This window comes from Thunnus albacares, chromosome 9, assembly GCF_914725855.1.
Source record: "Thunnus albacares chromosome 9, fThuAlb1.1, whole genome shotgun sequence".
NCBI lineage: Eukaryota > Metazoa > Chordata > Actinopteri > Scombriformes > Scombridae > Thunnus > Thunnus albacares.
Genome location: NC_058114.1, coordinates 3,644,780 through 3,664,354, shown reverse-complemented (window position 1 = coordinate 3,664,354; position 19,575 = coordinate 3,644,780). Strand labels below are relative to the sequence as shown.

Below are 19,575 nucleotides of genomic sequence, written 5' to 3'. Positions count from 1 at the left end.
AAATTCTTAATGGTATCTTCACTCTGTAACTACTTACTATTTCATTCTGTATATTATGTTTATCTTGGTAAAGTTTTAGCCAACCTCTTGCCACAACTTCAGTGTTTTCCAACTACTGTTACAGTCTCTACTAAAGATGGTACACGAACTGCAGAATGGGCAGCACAGCCAATGGCAATGCTGGATTAGAGCAGCAGCAGCCTCTCCCAGGTCCTACCACCCGGCACTTTAAGTACATTGTGAATTTAGAGACGCAATGGCTAAATTCGATCGACTTTAATGAAAAATTAATGAGAAAAAACTATTGATGATTTAAACTAATAATGTACATTAATTTTGGTGGGGCTAAAGAAAATTTAAGGGGGGCTAAAGCCCCCCTAAAATAGGCCTAATGATGCCCCTGTTTGAGACATCAATTCTTTTATTGCACTAAAGCAGTTTTGGATTGTGTGGAACTTCATAAAGTTGTTGTGATTAAAAGATGCAGCTGTTTCGTTAGCATAACACTGAAACGAGGTGGCCAAAGGTCAACATGTACGCAGAGACCAAGAACTGACCCAATATACTTATGAATTAGGAGTTGTCATGAAGTTACTCACTATTCAGATAGTCTTCACTAATTAGACACTCTTTTCATCCGCACTGCAAGTACATATTTTGACTGGTTTGTTTACTTCTGTTGTGGGTTAGTTCAAGTAACTCTAATAAGGAAGTCATCGTTTTGTAAATAAATGTTTTTGTTACTGTCCACGAACCAGACAGGACTATCATGAGCTAACTTTTTTTCCCCTCTGGGATGCTGCAGTTATGAGTAAATTAATTATATATTTAAAGGCATCTCACTGTGTAAATGAGCAAGAAGATGATAGATGTATTTGGCTTATTCACACACACTACACATGTCCTTTTGCTATTCTGTTAGTTTCTCTTTGTTCTAGTAGACAATAAGAGTAATGAATCCAAACAGTAAAGGGATCACATTCAAATTGACAGACCAGGCTGAGTTACAGAGGCTGTTTCCACAACATTTTGGGGCATGACGGAATTTAACAGGAAAAACAGGCAGGAGATTCAAGTTATAAGGCATTTCACAGAGGTTTGCAGAGACACATCCAAGGATGTCATATAGTGGGACCATGCTGTATGACACTGTGGATGACAAAATTATAGTTAGTTATTATAGTACCACAGTTTTTTTAAGTTTTTTCAAATTGATGAAGCAGGAAATGGCCACTTTGAAGGCAGCAATAATGTGTTTTGAGGCACAAAATGATCACGAGGGCTCACCAGTCCCACTAATGCAGCGGTCCTGCACTCCCACACACTGGACTGTCTTGTTACACACAGCAGGAGATTTATCATCGCAGGTGAAACACTGCAGGTTGTTTTTCTTCGGAACACCAGGGTCTGAAACAGAACAGGAGACATGGCAGAAACTGTACAAGACACAAAGTGACTTATTGTTCTTCACTGTGACCAACATTAGACTGATACTACATGTGAATGTGACTTTGTGTCTTTAAAAAGGGAAACCTTTCTCTTTACTTACAAGGAATTTGTTGACTGTTGCAGCCATCTGTGTTGCACACATGAACAGATGCAGACATAGTTGCCGAACCAATATTGACTGAAAATATGTGCTTTCCTTCACTGATAAGGGTAGATGGATAACACGACCTGATGGTGTGCTGTGAGACTTTGCCATCCACATTTCCTGTAAAGTGAAACACAGACCGAACACTGTAATGCAGACATCCCATTTAAAACTGAATAAGTGAATGATATTAAGGAAAAATCTGATTTAATTTTTATACTTTTTACAGATACCTTCATAGGCAACAGTTTTACACAGCTCATTAGAGTCGCATTGAGTTAAGGTCTGTTGCTTCATATCAGTCCCATCACCATCCCAACACTTAACAGCTTCAGCTGAAATTTATTAAATAAATCAGGGTGAGTTGAACAAACAACATGAATCCTGTTGAGAAAAGATACAGTATGCAAAGTTAATCTGATGAGAGACAACCCCAAATTACAACACACAATGACAGAATTACATTTAAGCCAGAAAAACCTAATAAATGGTTCTCAACAAATGTTTAAATCTAAAAATGTTAAAGAATGGAACAGCACGTAAAATGATCGATGGGACATTTCTGTGGCCAATAAATAAAAAGTTGTTTGGGGAAAGATTGTAGTTTTGTTTCAATAATGAAAAAGTAATTATGTGCTGTTCTTCAAGTCTGTGTTGATATTTTTATTATTTAACCAAGACCATCATCTTTCCCTTATCTTAACAAAGCGCTTTGAGTCCCTAAACATAACTATAATTATGTTACTATAAAAGTATTAATCATGCTTTAGTTGACATAGGTGAATATCGTAGGAAAAACACATTAAATATGTTGACAGTGAATGTTTTGTAACTTGATAGCTCCATAAAATATATTTCTTCATTATGCTGATAAAAAATGAAATCTGTGCCACATTATGTTTTTTTTCTAAACATATTTACTGTTGCAAATGAGTCTTTTTAGTGTTTTTATATTAGTTTGTAGATTTCTACGGTTGCTATACAGATTATCTCTCTATATAAAGCAAAGAATCCCTGTCTGTATATATGTATGTTTGTCATTCGTATATCTCGAGAACTGTTCATCCGATCTACTTCATTTTTAGAGGGTGTATTGCTCGGGATACAAGGGAGTGCAAAGTCGAAATTTGGTGCAATTTAGACACGCAACATGTTTAATAATAATAAATTTGGAATAAACAAGTGAACAGTGAGCTGCTCCACTCTGCAGCAGTGGGGCGGGGCTTCTGTATTCTGTGACTGCATGTCATGGTCAGGGCTGTATAACCCTGTCATGAGAGATATGAGGGGACAACATCTCTCTTTGTTAGATAACGTTAAAAGTTAGGCTTTGTTGTAGGTTTCCTGACTCATTTTAAAAAAGACAAGAGAAAGAGAGAGAGAAAGTGAAAGGGCTGAAAGCAGAAGTGAACAATAGAGAGACAGGCTGGAAAGTTTTGTCTGTGAGAGAAAACTTTTGAATGACAGAAATACGTCATTTTCTAATTGTTTCATGGTGGCTATGTTCTAAAGCACAAATAAAGGTGATTTACTGTGGAGACAGACACTCTTTTGGTGAAATGTGGACATGCAACATGTTAAATATTAACAAACTTTGAATAAAAAAGCAAACAGCAAGCCGCTCAGCTCCGTGTCTGAGTGCACCTGGGGCTGGTTGATATAACCACCGTCACATCACAGCGAACTGGGGCTTCTGGGTTGTGACTCGACCATTTAATCTATTAAACCCTTGTTGTTTTAACTGATGCATTTGTCAATTGTGCCAAACAGGCACGTTTTGATTGGGCACTGCACTTGTATAATAAACAAAAAATGAATGATGATGATGATGATGAACCTGAACATGAACAAAAGTCAGCAGCTGGCAGACCAACAGCAGAAGTAAAAAAATTTGAAGAATTATGAACTACCTGACATGAAAGGTGCCTGCAGAAATGCTGTTTTAAGAGTGAGTGAGGTTACCTGTGCTGGAGAGTGTCCAGATGAGAGTGAGAGACAGGATCAGCTTCATCATGATGAGTAAACCTGCAGATTACAGGAAATACTTTATATAGCGAACCTGTGTTTAAAAAGAGGAAAGAAGTTTCTGAACACGCTTGAATACCAAGGGTATTTTTTCAATTTCAAAGCAGCAATACACAGTTCAACAAGCCATCAGCTCTGTCTTTTTCACCTGCAGTAATGTCTATATATATATATATATATATATATATATATATACACACACACATATATATACATACAAAACAACTGGTTAGATTTTGTAATCCAGAGTTATTCACCAGTAAAATATGTCCAAATTGCTTCACAATTTTTAGGTTACTGTAAGTTAGCATAGCAAGTTGTATAATGTTGGGAAAAAATGATGACAAAAAAGTTCCCCAAAAAATGTAAATAAATATTGGATCATAAAACGTGGTTGACATTCAGAAGTGAAAGTCTGATGCTGATAACAGCTACACCTCAGTACAGAAATGTGATGACATGATTTACATCAGAAGTTAAGTTGAATAGAATTAAATGGAACTATAATATTTTTAAATAACTATCATAAATGATTATAACGAAAACATAAATGCCTTCAATGCATCAAAATGAACGTCAGCTTTATACCAATAGAATTTCAAAATTATTTTAATAAAACTCACCTGGTCCAAATTCAATACACCCTGTTCGTCAACAGAAAAAGGTCTAAACTGAAAATTGTCCCCGAAGAAAAGTCTGTTCTCCTTCTGCAGTCAGAAAGACACTAACGCTTCTAAAACCGTTCCTCTTACACCTCCAACAATGACGTCTCAACCTCTTAACTGTTTTTTCACAGCCCAAATGACACAGTTTCACTTCTCTACATGATACTAACATACCTTCAGTGTTTCTGGTCACACACAACTCACACACAACAGGAAAATTATAACAAGAAGAGGTATGATAAGTGATTTTCATATTGCAGTTGTTGTGCAATGTTTAAAGTGACAGCAGGAAATCATGTGAAATCAACCAGCTTCAGCAAGTTACACAACCTTTCACTGATCTTTCTGTTTCACTTTACAAAGGGCACACGACTTCCTACACTGTCATTGAGGTAAATCATCTGCAAAGCACTTGCTGATGGGAATTTTGTTTCTTGTGAGCACACCATAATAATGGAGGGTAAGCAATAGATATGAGCATACAATAGATATGAGCATACAATTATTTTAAGCAGCTCAGATCTTCTTTCATCTGGATTTTGCTGTCTGGATTGGATTACAGTAAATCTATAAAAGTGAGATTTTGAAAAGAAGAAATTACACTCTTGATCTTATCAGTGTTGCCATAGAAGCTGTTAACCTACCAGTCTGATCTTACACACTGTTCCTAAGATCAGACACTACATCAGTATGAAGTGATCAGTCAATTACTGCTTGTAATTATTAGCTATACACATTTATTCATATCATGTTGCTATGGAAACAGCTTGGGGTCAAGTTTACTGGCTGCCAACTGCTGACAGCACAATGTGCTTTGTTTGTGTGTTTGCTTGAACATTCCCAGTGATTTAAGATGTCTGAGTAACTTGATCATCAGACCGAAATGTGAGGTTTGTTATCACTTCATTATTCAAATGTTGTTGTTGTTTGTTTATTTGCACAATATTGAAATAGAAGATAGAATATAAAATGTCAGATAAAAATGATAACAAAACAAACAAAACAAAAGTAAATATTCATACTATCACTAGAGATGTGCAGGCAGAGCCAATAAAGCTCCCTTAGAAGAGAATCAAATCTTATCAGGAGCAAAAACTATAAATAAAATCAACATTCATGCGCTCATCTGTGCACACCAGAATCTACAATATTGTGTGAAAAAAAGCAAAGTACTAGAAGTTAACAATGAGGAAGCTCCCATAGTGCTGGATGGTCTCTTCAGATCCCTCTCCTCTGTAACTCAGCACTACAAGAGGCTCGAAGAAGATAAGGTGCAGCTGAACCGACATTTGCTGCTCAGCCTTTGCCCAAATCAGAGAGGAGATGAGATGCGATGCTGCAATACCACAGCGAGAAGGAGAGCGCATAGGCAGGGTAGAGCACTGACAGCCTCCACTGCTTCAGCAACCTCCAACATCACCTTGACAGAGTCACCGCAGCACCGGCCCTCCCGTGACCACAGAGCAGCCCATGCCGCAGCAAGGAGTGCAGATAAACCTCTGCTGAAACTGAGTTACACTCGAGGAAAGTCAGCAGCACCGAAATGACTGTCAGCAGGAGGGAGTATCACATCTGTGCGGGCCACATTCAAGATAGTGGAGAACCTGTTGGTGTGGGACTCAGAAGACCTTTTGTCTCTGAGAGCCCTCCATGTTCTGGGTCTGGCGGACAGGGGCATCGACCTCATGTCGAGGGGCGGCCCTCTGCCAGATGAGTGAGATTTGGAACCAATTTGGGAGAGTGGAAGTGGAACTTTTCGCCAGTCAAAACAACACCCACTGCCCAATCTGGTTCTCCCTGACGCCGCACGATGATCCACCCTTGGGGGTGGACAGGTTTGTACACATGCCATGGCCAAGAAGGCTACTTCACACCTTTCCCCCTCTTTGTCTCATTCCCCTGCTTCTGGAGAGAGTGAGACAAGAGCAGTTGTCGGTCATCCTAATAGCACCGGACCACTGTTCAGGGCTGTGGTATGCAGAAATGACTCAGATGTTGGCGACCCAGCCCTGGTCCATTCCCCAGGTGTTGGGGGCTTTGGCTCAGGAGGTGGGCTCGTTAGACGGCGAGAGCGGGATCCACAATTGCTTGCTACAAGGTAAAATGGTTGGGATTCCAACGCTGGTGTGAGGAGAGGAGGCTAGACCTTCTGACATATATAGTGGGAGAGGTCCTCTCCTTCCTACAATATCTGGTGGATAAGGGACTGTCTCATGCTACTGTTAATGTGTATGCAGCAGTTATTTCCCTCTGTCATGAGGAGTTTGGTGACAGACCTGTCTTCGCCCACCCCCTGTGAAGCACTTCCTGCAAGGGGTCAGGAGACAACAGCCGGTGAGGCGTGTCTCCATTCCCCGGTGGGAACTGCCCGTGGGCTCTAGTGAGTGATCCCTATGAGTCTCTGGAGCACTCCTCTTTAAAGGCGTTGTCATTCAAGACAGCTTTGCTGGTTACGCTGACTTCAGCTAAGAGAGTGAGTGAGTTGGGCGCCCTGTCAGTTCACCCCAGCTGTTTGCTGCTTCATGGTCAGGAGAGAACAACGTGAGTAAGTGCCATAAAGCTCGACAGGACCTTAGATGCCAACCGGCAGTGCACAGAGGCAATACCTAGAGTGCATAGAATGCATTGAATGCAAGAATGCAAGGCTGACATGTTGACGTGCTACGGTAAGCATATTATGTAATTTCCGGTTGCCAACTGTGTTTACTGATAGCATTTTTTCTGCTCTCAACTCAGTTAAATCTGTTACATTCCTCATTACTGTGGATAAATACCTAATCCCACAGTTATTTTAGCTCAGCCATTAGCTTACCAGCTAACTTGGCTTACCAGTTAGCGATGGCCTCTCTCTCTCCCTCTTGCTCTCCTGTTCTCTCTTGCTCAGTGTGTCATATGTTTAGCTATTCCTCTGCCTCCTTTACTGATAATGGTATGTGTAATAAATGTAGTTTATTTGTAGTATTGGAAGCAAGGCTCAGTGAATTGGAAGCGCAGCTCCGCACCATGGAAAACCAATCATTAGCTAATGTAGTTAGCCAGCCCCCATTAGCCAGTGCAGGCCAAACTAGCATAGCTCCTACTTCCCCAGTAATTCCCAAGCAGCCGGCAAGTCAGGGTGGCTGAGTGACGGTCCGAAGTAAGCATGGCAAATGCATTCCTGGGGCCAGAGTCAAATTTAAATAAGCATAAATATGGTACGATTGTTATTCATGTCAGCGGAAATGTCTCCCAATTTCACCAACTGCAGGTCACTAAAATGAATGTTGAGTTGGTGTGTACATATGCAAAGACAATGTCAGACTCCATAGTTTTCTCTGGGCCCCTGCCAAACCGAGGTGGTGTCCAGCAAACGATGTGGGCTTCATAGACAATTGGCAGACTTTCTGGAGAGGACCTGGTCTAATTAGGAGAGACGGCGTACATCCCACTTTGGATGGAGCTGCCATATAGCTAGAAATATGGCTGATTTTATTAGTAGACCAAAGCCATGACAACCCAGAGTTGAAACCAGGACCCGGAGCTACAGTCCTACACGCTTCTCTGTGCTTCCATTAGAACAGTTACCCACCCAAAACCATATAGAAACTGTGTCTGTCCCCCGACCACTTAAATCAATTAAATCTAAAATAAACAGAAGAGGAGTCATTCATGAAAATCTAATAAAAATGATCGCCAACACTGCAATAGTACAACAAAACAGGAGAATTAAATGTGGACATTAGATGACTATCATCTAAAGCTGTATTAGTAAATGATCTAGTGTCAGATTATCATAATGATTTATTGTGTCTTACTGAAACCTGGCTGTGCCCTGAAGAGTATATCATAAAATCCTATTTTGTCAGACCATAACTTGATAACTTTTGAATCCCTATTACAGGACTGCATGCCATCAGACAAAAATGTCTTCACTAGATGTCTATCTGATAGTGCTGTAGCTTAATTTAAAGAAGCAATTCCATCAGTATTGAATTCAGTGCCGTGTCTCAATACTACAGAGGACTCTTATACTAATTTTAGTCCCTCCCAAATTGATAATCTTCTTGATAGTGCTGCAGGCTCACTGCGAATAACACTTGACTCCATCGCCCCTTTCTAAAGGGAGATAATAAAGCGTAAGAGGTTAGCTCCATGGTATAACTCCCAAACCCCAATTAAAGCAAACAGCTCAAAAATTTGAAAGGATTTGGCGTTCCACCAAACTAGAGGAATCTCATTTAGTCTGGCAAGATAATCTTAAAACATATAGGAAGCCTTCTGTAATGCCAGAGCCCTAAAAACAGCCGTAGGTCCCTTTTCAGCATTTTGGCCAGGCTGACAAAGAGTCATAACTCTATTGATCCATGTATTCCTATAGCTCTCAGTGGAAATGACTTCATTAGCTTCTTCAATGAAAAAATCTTAACTATTAGATACAAAAATTCATCACCTCTTGCCCTCAACAGGCACCGATTTATCCACAAATACAGGAACCTTAGAGACAGCTGTAAAACCTGATATATATTTAGACTGTTTTTCTCCAATTGTCCTTCCTGAATTAACTTCAATGATTTCTTCATCTAAACCATCAGCCTGTTTCTTAGAGCCCATTCCAACTAGGCTTCTTAAAGAAGTTTTACCCTTAGTTAGCCCTTCTTTATTAGATATGATAAAACTGTCTTTAGTAACATGTATGTACAACAATCCTTTAAAGTAGCTGTAATTAAACCTCTGCTTCAGAAGCCTACTTTTGATTCAGGAATTTAAGCCAACTGTAGACCCATATCTAATCTTCCACTTCTCTCTAAGATCCTTGAGAAAGCAGTTGCTAATCAGTTATGTGACTTTCTACATAAAAATAGGTTATTTGAGGATTTTGGCATAAGAGGAACTGCATTAAGCTGGTTTAAATCCTATTTATCAGATTGATTTCAGTTTGTGTATGTTAACGACAAATTCTCCATGCATGCAGAAGTTAGACATGGAGCTCCACAAGGTTCTGTGCTTGGACCAATACTATTCACCTTATATAAACACTCCATAAATTTTCATTGCTATGCAGATGATACCCAATTATATTTGTCAATAAAGCCAGATGAAACCAATCATTTAACTAAACTCCAAGCATGCCTTAAGGACATAAAGACCTGGATGACCTGCAATTTTCTGCTATTAAACTCATACAAAACTGAAGTTATTGTGCTTGGCCCTAAACACCTTAGAAACACATTATCCAATGATATAGCTACTCTGGATGGCATTACCCTGGCCTCCAGCACCTCCATAAGGAATCTGGGAGTTATCTTTGATCAGGATATCAATCAATCAATCAATCAATTTTTATTTATATAGCGCCATATCACAACAGAAGTCATCTCAAGGCACTTTTCACATAGAGCAGGTCAAGACCGTACTCTTTAATTTACAGAGACCCAACAATTCCCCCATGAGCAAGCACTTGGCGACAGCGGTAAGGAAAAACTCCCCTTTAACGGGTAGAAACCTCAAGCAGACCCCGGCTCTTGGTGGGCGGCCATCTGCTTTGACCGGTTGGGTTGAGAGAGAGAAAGAGAGAGGGAAAGGGGGAGGGGGGACAGAAGAAAAACATATGTCCTTTAACTCACACATAAAATGTATTTCAAGGACTGCCTTTTATCACTTACATAATATTGCAAAAATCAGGCATATCCTGTCTCTAAAAGATGCAGAAAAAATAGTCCACGCATTTGTTACTTCTAGGCTGGATTATTACAATTCCTTATTATCAGGCTGCCCTAAAAAGTCTCTAAAGACTCTCGAAATGGTCCAGAATGCAGCTGCACGTGTACTGACAAAAATTAGGAAGAGAGATCATATTTCTTCCATTTTAGCTTTGCTGCATTGGCTTCTTGTAAACTCCAGAATTTAATTTAAAATCCATCTTGTCACCTACAAAGCCTTTCATGGTCAGGCACCATCATATCTTAAAGAGCTAATAGTACACTATTACCCCACTAGAACACTGCGCTCCCAGAATGCAGGCTTACTTGTGGTCTTAGTTTCTCCAAAAGTAGAATGAGAGGCAGAACCTTCAGCTATCAGACTCCTCTCCTGTGGAACCATCTTCCAGATTTTGATAAATCTTATAGTTAGGGCCAACCAGACTCGCCTTGGACCAGTCCTTCTGGACCAGTTATGCTGCTATCGGCCTAGACTGCCAGGGGACTTCCCATGATTCACTGAGCTCCTCTCTCCTCCTCCTCCTCCTCTCCATCTGTATGCATTCATGTACCATTAATGTATGTTACTAACTTGGCTTCTTTCCTGGACTTTTTTGTGCTTTCTCACAAACCCTTGGTTCCATTTCTATTTGCCATTGTTAGTCATATTTCTATTATTACATTGTTATCATTATTATTGTTGTTATTCTGCTTCTCTGTGTCTCCCATTCCCCTCTCTCTTTCTTTCTCTCTCAACCACCTAGAGCCGGGTTCTGGTTGAGGTTTCTTCACATTAAAGTGGAGTTTTTCCTTGCAGCTGTCGCCAAGTGCTGCTCATGGGGGAATTGTCAGGGCTCTTTAAATTAAAGAGTATGATCTAGACCTGCTCTATGTGAAAAGTGCCCTCAGATGATTTTTGTTGTGATTTGGTGCTATATAAATAAAATTGAATTGAATTGAATTGAATTGAATGGAAGCAGTTTTTTTTCTTCAGTCCATCAAGTGTAGAGGTGTTTGGAAAAGCTGGGTCTTTAGTCTTTTCTTAAAGATTGAGAGGAACTCTGTGGCTCGAACAGAGTTTCATCACTCGTTCCACTACTGGGAAACTACAGAAGAGAAAATTCTAGCTAGCTACTTAGGGCCCTATTGTGGTGGTGGTATCAGGCGCCTTTCATTGGCAGAGCGTAGTGAGCGGGAGGGAGTGTAGACCTGAATGAGGGAATTGAGGTAGGCAGGAGCTGTTTTAGTTGCTGTTGTGTAAGCGAGTGCCAGGGTTTTGAATTTGATGTGGGCAGCAACTGGGAGCCAATGGAGGAATATGAACAGCAGGGTGACGTGCTGGTTGAAGACCATCCATGCCGCTGCGCTCGAGATCATCTGCAGAGGTGTGAACATAGATGCGGGGAGGCCTGCCAGTAAGGAGTTGCAGTAGTCAATGCATGATATTACGAGAGTCTGTACCAGGAGTTGTGCTGCATGCTCAGACATGTAGGGTCTGATCTTCTTGATGTTGTACGGGGCAAATCAACACAACCGAACAATTAAGACCATGTGAACCTTAAAGGTCAGTTGGTCATCAATCATGACACCCAAGTTTCAGGCAAACTTTATGGGCATGAGCTGGGTTGATTCTAACTGGATACTGATCTGTTGTTGTATAGAGGGACTGGCTGGGATGATAAGGGGTTCGGTCTTAAAGAGGTTAAGTTGAAGGTGGCATTTTTTTTATCCATGTCGATATAGAGGCAAAGCATGATGAGATTCAATCTGAGACTGTGTGGTCTTCTGGCAGGAACGACAGGAAGAGCTGGGTATCATCAGCCTAGCCATGGTATGAGAAACCATGGGAGCGGATGATCGCACCAAGTGAGGTGGTGTATATTGAGAAGAGAAGGGGACTGAGAACTGACTCTTGAGGAACCCTGTGGATAAGCCATGTGGTTTGGACACTTCTCACCTCCAAGATACTCTAAAAGATCTCCCTGAGAGGTAGGACATGAACCAGCAGAGGGCAGTTCCTGAGATATCAAACTCATTGAGTGTGGAGAGGAGGAATTGGAAGTTAACTGTGTCAAAGGCAACTGACAGATCTAGTAGCAATAGAGCTGAGGACTGACCAGCAGCTCTAGCTGAACGCAATGATTCCATTACCAACAAGAGTGCAGTCTCAGTAGAGTGCCCGGTTTTCTCTCTCATTTTCCGTAATTACGAGTGCTGTAGAAATATGAACTATCTTTGGTGTAGGTCTTCATTTATTAAAATTCCAGAAAGAATAAGGTGTAAATATTGAAATTATAATTGATGCAAGGTCTGATATGCAAATACTTGGACAAGGGACGGAGAAGGGGTCCCTATATTATGTGTTATTATTCACTTATGGTGATATTTTATGTTATCTGTTTGTGTGTATTTAATCTTTAAAATTAAAACAGCTGTGGTTGGACCAAGTTTTTTCTGCACTTTTTCTGCCTATGGTAATAGTGCTCAAGAGTCAGTATTTTGATTGCTAAAACTACCTTATTCAAACACTGGAGGTAATTCCTGACAAGGAAGGTAAATATATGATAGTATCAGGACTTTTTTGTGATAAAAAAAATGGTGCTTGTTAACATCTATAGTCCTTAAACTGGGCAAGCTAAATTTCTGACAAAATTGAGACATTGGACATCCCAATATTAATTGGTAGTGATTTTTAATGTAGCAGCTCAGCCTAGTGTTGACCGGTACAAGCAGCCTTTGCCAACAGATGGTGTGCTTGCGGTAGCTTTTGATGAATGTCAGACAACATGTACAACAGATATTTGAATGTGGATGCACGACAATATACATTTTATTCAAAGCTCCATTACTCATATTCTAGGATTGACTATTTGTTATTATTTAGCCAGAAAAATGTGGTTAATTCTGAAATTCGTAATACACAAGCTATGTAGATGATCGTTTGATTGAAACCATGAACACAGCAGTGGAACGCCGTCACAGGCATCCACCACAAGTGTGTGGTTTCCATCTATTTTCCTGAGAGAAAATGAAATCAGAGTAAATTATGTGTGGGAAAATAAAGATTCAAATAAAGATTTTAAGTATGTCTTCCACCATGTCCAAGTGTATTGTTAGAAACTGACAACTGACTTTGTGCTACTTGATTTACCTTAAGTTGTTCTGTTGGGAATTGACTCACCATAATTGATTGGGGGTTGAAACACTGTAAATTAATTGATGTATTCCATAGCATCTTCTGAAAGATTGTCCAATAGGGTTGATATCTGGCAGACTCTGTCTTACACGTCATCTTTGAATATGTAACCCATGTGACCTCAAGCTCCAATGCACATATCATTCTCCTGCATTTGTGGTAGACTGATGAATTTCATCAACAACTCTGTTCAGGTTGTCATTTGATAATGTTGCATCTGTCAGTGGCTGACACCTAGCTGCTGTCTGTGCCTGTGAAGAGTCCTACAGCTTACCCCTAAACATGTTGCAATGCTTTGCCAGTTCATGTGTGTATATATATATATATATATATATATATATATATATATACTAGGGGTGTGCCCGAATACAAATACATCATTCAGCAAAATGGGTTTTATACGAAAGTGCAAAGCAATAATTGCCTTCGAAGTTCCTCCCAACACATTACATTGTGTTTTGGGTGTATAAATAGGAAGAGGTCTGTCTACATGAGGCAATGAGTAAGGTTTTAGCTCAGCAATCAGCACAGCCATCTATGATCTGAGAGACTCCAGTTCAAGACCCGATGTGGGGACCTCCTTTGTAAGGTAGTTTATTCATGAACACATATTGTAACACTTTAATTTTCTAAAATTAAATTAAGTGTCATAAAAACAAAAACAGGATTTATAAGCCTCTTTCCACTTTTACTCGAATACAAATACAGATACAAATAATTTTGCTGCCTCAACAAATACAGATACAAATACAAATACTGGGATCTCTACACATCCCTAATATATACACACATGCATATTTCAACACATACATATATCTTCATGCTAACATACATATATATATATATATATATATATATATGTATTTACACTTACACACATACATGTATATGTATTTATATATATACAGTTCTGGTCACCACTATTGGCACGCTTGAATTGTTTGTATAACCTGTACAGTACCTTCAGTAATAAATGGAAATGTACCAATTTTGTATCATCAGAATATTTTAATAGGATGTCCAAAGTAATTCAGCAACAACAACAAAAAAAATTCAACTTACATGTAGTAAATTCAAAGAAGAAATAGAATATATGACGTGGACAGTAATAAAGGCACCCTTCCCTAATATTTGGTTGCACATCCCTTGGCAATGATGACTGCCTCCAAACATTTCTTGTAGCCATCTATGAGCTTCTTGCACCTGTCAGCTGGTAGTTTCTCCCACTCTTCTTTTGCCATTTGTTCAAGCTCCTGAATGTTTGCAAGATTCCCTTCCCCAATGGCAGATTTCTCTCTCCAAAGATTTTCAATTGGATTGAGATCAGGACTCATTGTGGGCCAGTTTCCTTTTCAACCATTCTTGAGTGATTTTGGATGTGTGCCTTGGGTCTTTATCATGCTGGAGAACTCATGATGTTCGACTCAAACCTAGTTTTCTTGAACTGGGTAGCACATTTCGCCCTAAAATCCCTTTGTAATCTTCTGATTTCAAGATTCCTTCAATACGGTCAAGGCCTCCAGTACCAGACACAGCAAAGTAGCCCCACAACATTATGGATCCTCCACCATGCTTAACTGTAGGTAGGGTGTTCTTTTCCTTATGAGCTTAATTTCTTCGTCTATAAATATATCGCTTGTGTGCATTGCCAAAAAGCTCTATTTTGGTTTTGTCTGTCCACAGAACATTTTCCCAGAAGGATTGTGGTTTGCCCAAGTACTCTTTGGCAAAGATCAGTCATTCCTTTTTATGTCTTTTTTTCAGCAGTGGGGTCCTCCTTAGCCTTCACCCATAAAGCCCTTCTTTGTTTAGTGTGCAGTGTATGGTACATGTTGAAACCATGATTCCAGATTGTTCCAGGTCAGCCTTCAGCTCTTTGGGTGTTTTACGTGGTGTTTTTTCTACAGTTCGCACCAACCTTCGAAGGCTTCTCTCATCAATTTTCCTCTTCCCCCCACGTCCAAGGAGGTTCTTCACAGTTGCATGCTTATCAAACTTCTTAATAATGTTGTGAACTGTTGAAAAAGGGATACCAAGGTCTTTGGAAATGGCCTTGTACCCTTTAGAGGTCTTATGTTTGGTTATAATAGCACTTGTGAAAAAGGAACAGGGAATAACAAGTGGCTTTTTTAAGCATTAAAGCAATAATTCATTGCTAATTTAAGTCATGTGGGCACTGACAAATTATGACAGGTGAGTCTAATTTCTAATCTATCACAGGTTGGTCAAATGTTACTATTTTTTTCAAACTGATTTGAAGGGTGCCAACACCAGTGTCACAGCAATCTTTCAGTTTTGAAAATTTTTTCCTCCTATTTTTTTTTTAAATGATTTTGTTTCATCATTTGCTGCTCTGTACTAAAAAATGTGTCTATAGACCAAAGCTATTTCACTAGATTCATTTTTTTCTGAAGAAATTCTACATGATGTACTTAAATTTCATGGGTGCCAATAATGGTGATCAGCACTGTATATACATACACTATGGGAGTAGAAATATATGTTTGTCAAAGGAAAATGTATGTATGTGAGAGGGCCAGAATGACTTTTAGCCCCTCATACAGGCTGGGAACCTGCAGACCTGTGGTTGGGATGTGGTTCACAGAGCAGCAGGAGAAGAAGATCAACTGTTGTTTCTCATAGAGTAGAATAGTTTCTGTTTTACAGACTTTTGACCACACTACTTCTCTATTGTTCAGATTAATGGCTTTCAGGCACGTAGCTACCATTGAGGACACAGAGTTTATGACCTCAGTATTTCTATAATCCTGCCAATGGCCCTTATTGCTTTCCGTTGTTTTCTAAAGCTGCAAATGCACTGACTCAGTGATCAGAATTTCAAAATGATCAGAATGCATTCACTTAACTTTGAAAGATTTCTGGTTCACATATAGTTCTCTTCACCTTTCACACAACTGTCACAGTATAACCATAGTTTGCATGTTTCTGTGTCAGCTCATTCAGTCTGTGAGAAAGTGTAACTTCCCATAGCCATGCTGAGAAGATTTTTGACTTTCATTGAGCAATGCTGTGTATGCACCACAGTTGGATGTAACCAGATATATCTCTGCATCCATGAGGGAAATTGTTATATGAATATGTATAAATGCTTGTGTGAACTTCTGAAAGGTTAAAAAAATGCTTAGTGACAGTCATAGAAACCATATCCGAAACCTCCTACAGGATCTGTGTGGCACTAAAAGAAAAGCAATTATTGTTTTCTTTCAAAAAACAAGTCAGTCATATAATGTAATTTTGGGGAAGTCCTGTTGCTCTTGTGTGCTACTCTCTCCCTTTTCTAGCATTTCTCACCTCTCATCATCACAGGTCCTCCACACCCACCTGCTCCCACCACTCATCAACCCCTTAGTATTAACGCTACCAGTGTGAGATATTAAATTCCAAGTGTAGTATTCCCTACAGTATATATATAACAAATCTTGCTTTTGGTCTTCCACACAGAAAAGTGTCCACTGTCCACTTTCAAGTCCTCTATCTGTTTTAATAATACATTACAGGTAGCAGGTTGACTAATTCAACATGGCAATGTAAGAATGTAATTTAAAGAGGTTGAGGGGAGGTCATGGGAAATACATGTATCTCAAAATGTTCTCCAAAACTGAATACAAAGTCAAAATACACTCACTCAGAGTTGTGGCTATAAAAATGGAAATAACATCTAAAAACTAGAATTTGAGAAATTGAGAAATACATCTACTGTTTTATATTACCAATTGACTCAAACATGCAGACAGAACTCACTCACCTGAATGATGTTTTTTTTTAGTTTTTTTAATTAATATTATATATGTTCTTCTTTCTTCATTTTATTAATTGTTCTGCATGCTCATAAAAGACCTCAGTTACTTTGTAATTTCAATTTCATTTTCATATTCTGTTTTTAGGGTGACTCTGTAACATCTGTCCAGGGACTACAGATGAAAAATAGCCTCTTGGCTGACTCTGGCGCATTTACAGCAATGTTTATTAATGTGCACTGTCCCTGTTAAATAAACAAACAAACAAATAATAAACATAAATCTTACTTTATTGGCCACAATAAATAAGAAATAATGTAATGTAAAATCTTTTTAAATGGTGCTGTTCCATTCTGTAAACAACATTATTAGAAAGAGAGATAATGCAGGTGTCACCATGAATAATCACCTTAATATATTTATTGATAACAATTCATTGGATTTACAAAATGCAAAACTTTGCATGGACAATGGACTTCTTTTGCCTGCGTACACCATATGCCCATAATGTGTCAGATGATGTTTGATTTATGTTTAATTCCTGACAAATGGCCACTGGTCTTTGGGCAGAAGGAACATGTCGCTCAGTGCACCGGTGTGGCTCATTGATGAGTTTTTCATATTAACAGAGGTCCACGGCACAGAGGAATGAGAAATATCAGACTTTAGATACACAAGCAATCCATGTAAGTAGAATGAGTTCATTGTTGGTTTGGCTCTGCACATGAGATATGTTGACAATAAGAAAGATACAGAAATTGCCAGATATATCCTATATTATATAGGTATAGATTTTAAAGTATTTTGCTCTGTTTTATGCAGGTAAAGTTTGTGTATTGGGCATTGTGGGTGCTGCCGTGGCTATAATCTGCTAATGTGCTGCTTTCACTGCGCAGCCTGTGTATATATTGTGTTAATAAAACTCTCCACGGGATTCCAAAACTGTCAGTGCGTGATGACAGGAAGAGACCTGCATTTAATCTTAAAATTACAAAATATTTTTTAATGAGAAATGTCTTTGCTTTGTTACATTTATGGTTTACATGTTAAATCAAGCCAACGCCAAAAACTGTGTTAATGAACAAAACCTCTACAGACTTATTGTTCAGGAAATAAGGAAATCATTATCTGCACAGTCATAGTTGTTGTTTAACACACAGTTTCCTACAGTACACAAGTTTTTCCTTGAATGTGGTTTTAAACCTGCAATGAGACACAGTGCAGATTAATCAGGTCACAACTGTTCCAAAAATAATCTCAGAAAAACTACAAGTCTACAAACACTAATAAAAAAAAATGTAACTGGCCAAATACTTATGGTCTGGACTGTATATAATAATCCCTTACTTATTTATAACCTTAGCCTTATTTTTAATATTAGTAAACTGTGGAGGAGTTGAAGGACTGTATGTTTGGTAGGACGTCAGGGTCACACCAGTTAGTCAGTAAAAACACAGAGCAGGATTCAGAGTTTTAACTTTGATCAAGAAAATTAGCTAACTTTTTTTTTTTTTTTTACTAGGATGCTGCAGTTATGATTAAAATAATTATCAAGCTAAAACATTCAAAATGTTGAAGACATCTCACTGTGTAAATGAATGAGAAGATGATAGATGTATTTAGCTTCTTAACACACACTACATGTGTCCTTTTTGCTATTTTATTAGTTTCTCTCTGTTCTAATAGACGATAAGAGTAATCAGTCCAAACAGCAGGGGGATCACATTCAGTTTGACAGACCAAGCTGAGTTACAGAAGCTGCTTTCACAACATTTTGGGGCATCAAGGAATTTAAAAGGAATAGGAAGACCCAGGAGCTCCACGTGAGAAGCAACTTCACAAAGGTCTGCAGAGACACATCCAAGGATACGAATTGTTGTGTGCCTGTTACGTCTCATCATATGATGCACTGTGGATGACAAAATTATTGTTATACCACAGTTTTTAAAAGTTTTTTCAAATTTAAGCAGAAGGAAATGGCCACTTTGAAGGCAGCAATAATGTGTTTTGAGGCACAAAAATGATCATGAGGGCTCACCAGTCCCATTAATGCAGCGGTCCTGCTCTCCCACACACTGTAATCTTGTAATCTTTTTACACACAGCAGTAGATGGATCCTCACAGTCAGAGCTGAAACATTGTAGGTTGTTTTTCTTCAGATCAGGGTCTGAAACAGAACAGGAGACATGGCAGAAGCTGTACAAGGCACAAAATGACAACAGAACACATGCCATTTTCATATTGTTCTTCACTGTGACCAACATTAGACTGATACTACATGCGAATGTGATTTTGTGTCTTTAAAAAGGGAAACTTTTCTCTTTACTTACGAGGAATGACTTGACTGTTGCAGCCATCTGTGTTGCACACATGAACAGATAGAGATATAGTTCCAGGACCATAACTAATAGAATATGTGTGCTTTCCTTCACTGATAACGGAGGATGGAGAACAATACCTGACGGTGTCCTTTGTGAAAGTCCCATTTTCATGTCCTATAAAGTGAAACACAGATTGAACACTGTAATGCAGAAATCCCATTTAAAACTGAATAAGTGAATGACATTAAGGGAAAATCAGATTTATTTTTATACTTTTTACAGATACCTTGAAAGGCAATAGTTGCACACAGCTCAGCAGAGTTACATGAACGTAATTG

The 19,575-nt window shown here is 39.0% G+C and overlaps 1 protein-coding gene and 1 long non-coding RNA gene across 7 annotated transcripts in view; one reads left to right on the top strand and one right to left on the bottom strand.

Moving 5' to 3' along the window:
• The window catches only part of LOC122988678, a 177,704-nt gene that overhangs the window by 17,256 nt on the left and 140,873 nt on the right, over positions 1-19,575 (bottom strand). Inside the window, exon 1 of one of the 6 annotated variants that reach the window (XR_006404854.1) lies at positions 19,524-19,572. The exons of 4 other annotated variants lie outside the window; for them this stretch is intronic. The gene's annotated coding sequence lies outside the window, so the exon portion shown is untranslated. Of the gene's footprint in view, positions 1-1,827; positions 1,863-19,523; positions 19,573-19,575 lie in introns of those variants that run through there. One more of the 6 variants, XR_006404853.1, reaches the window with a different exon arrangement.
• LOC122988685 overlaps positions 1-19,575 on the top strand; it is a 142,705-nt gene that overhangs the window by 15,259 nt on the left and 107,871 nt on the right. The gene's annotated exons all lie outside the window — the stretch shown is intronic.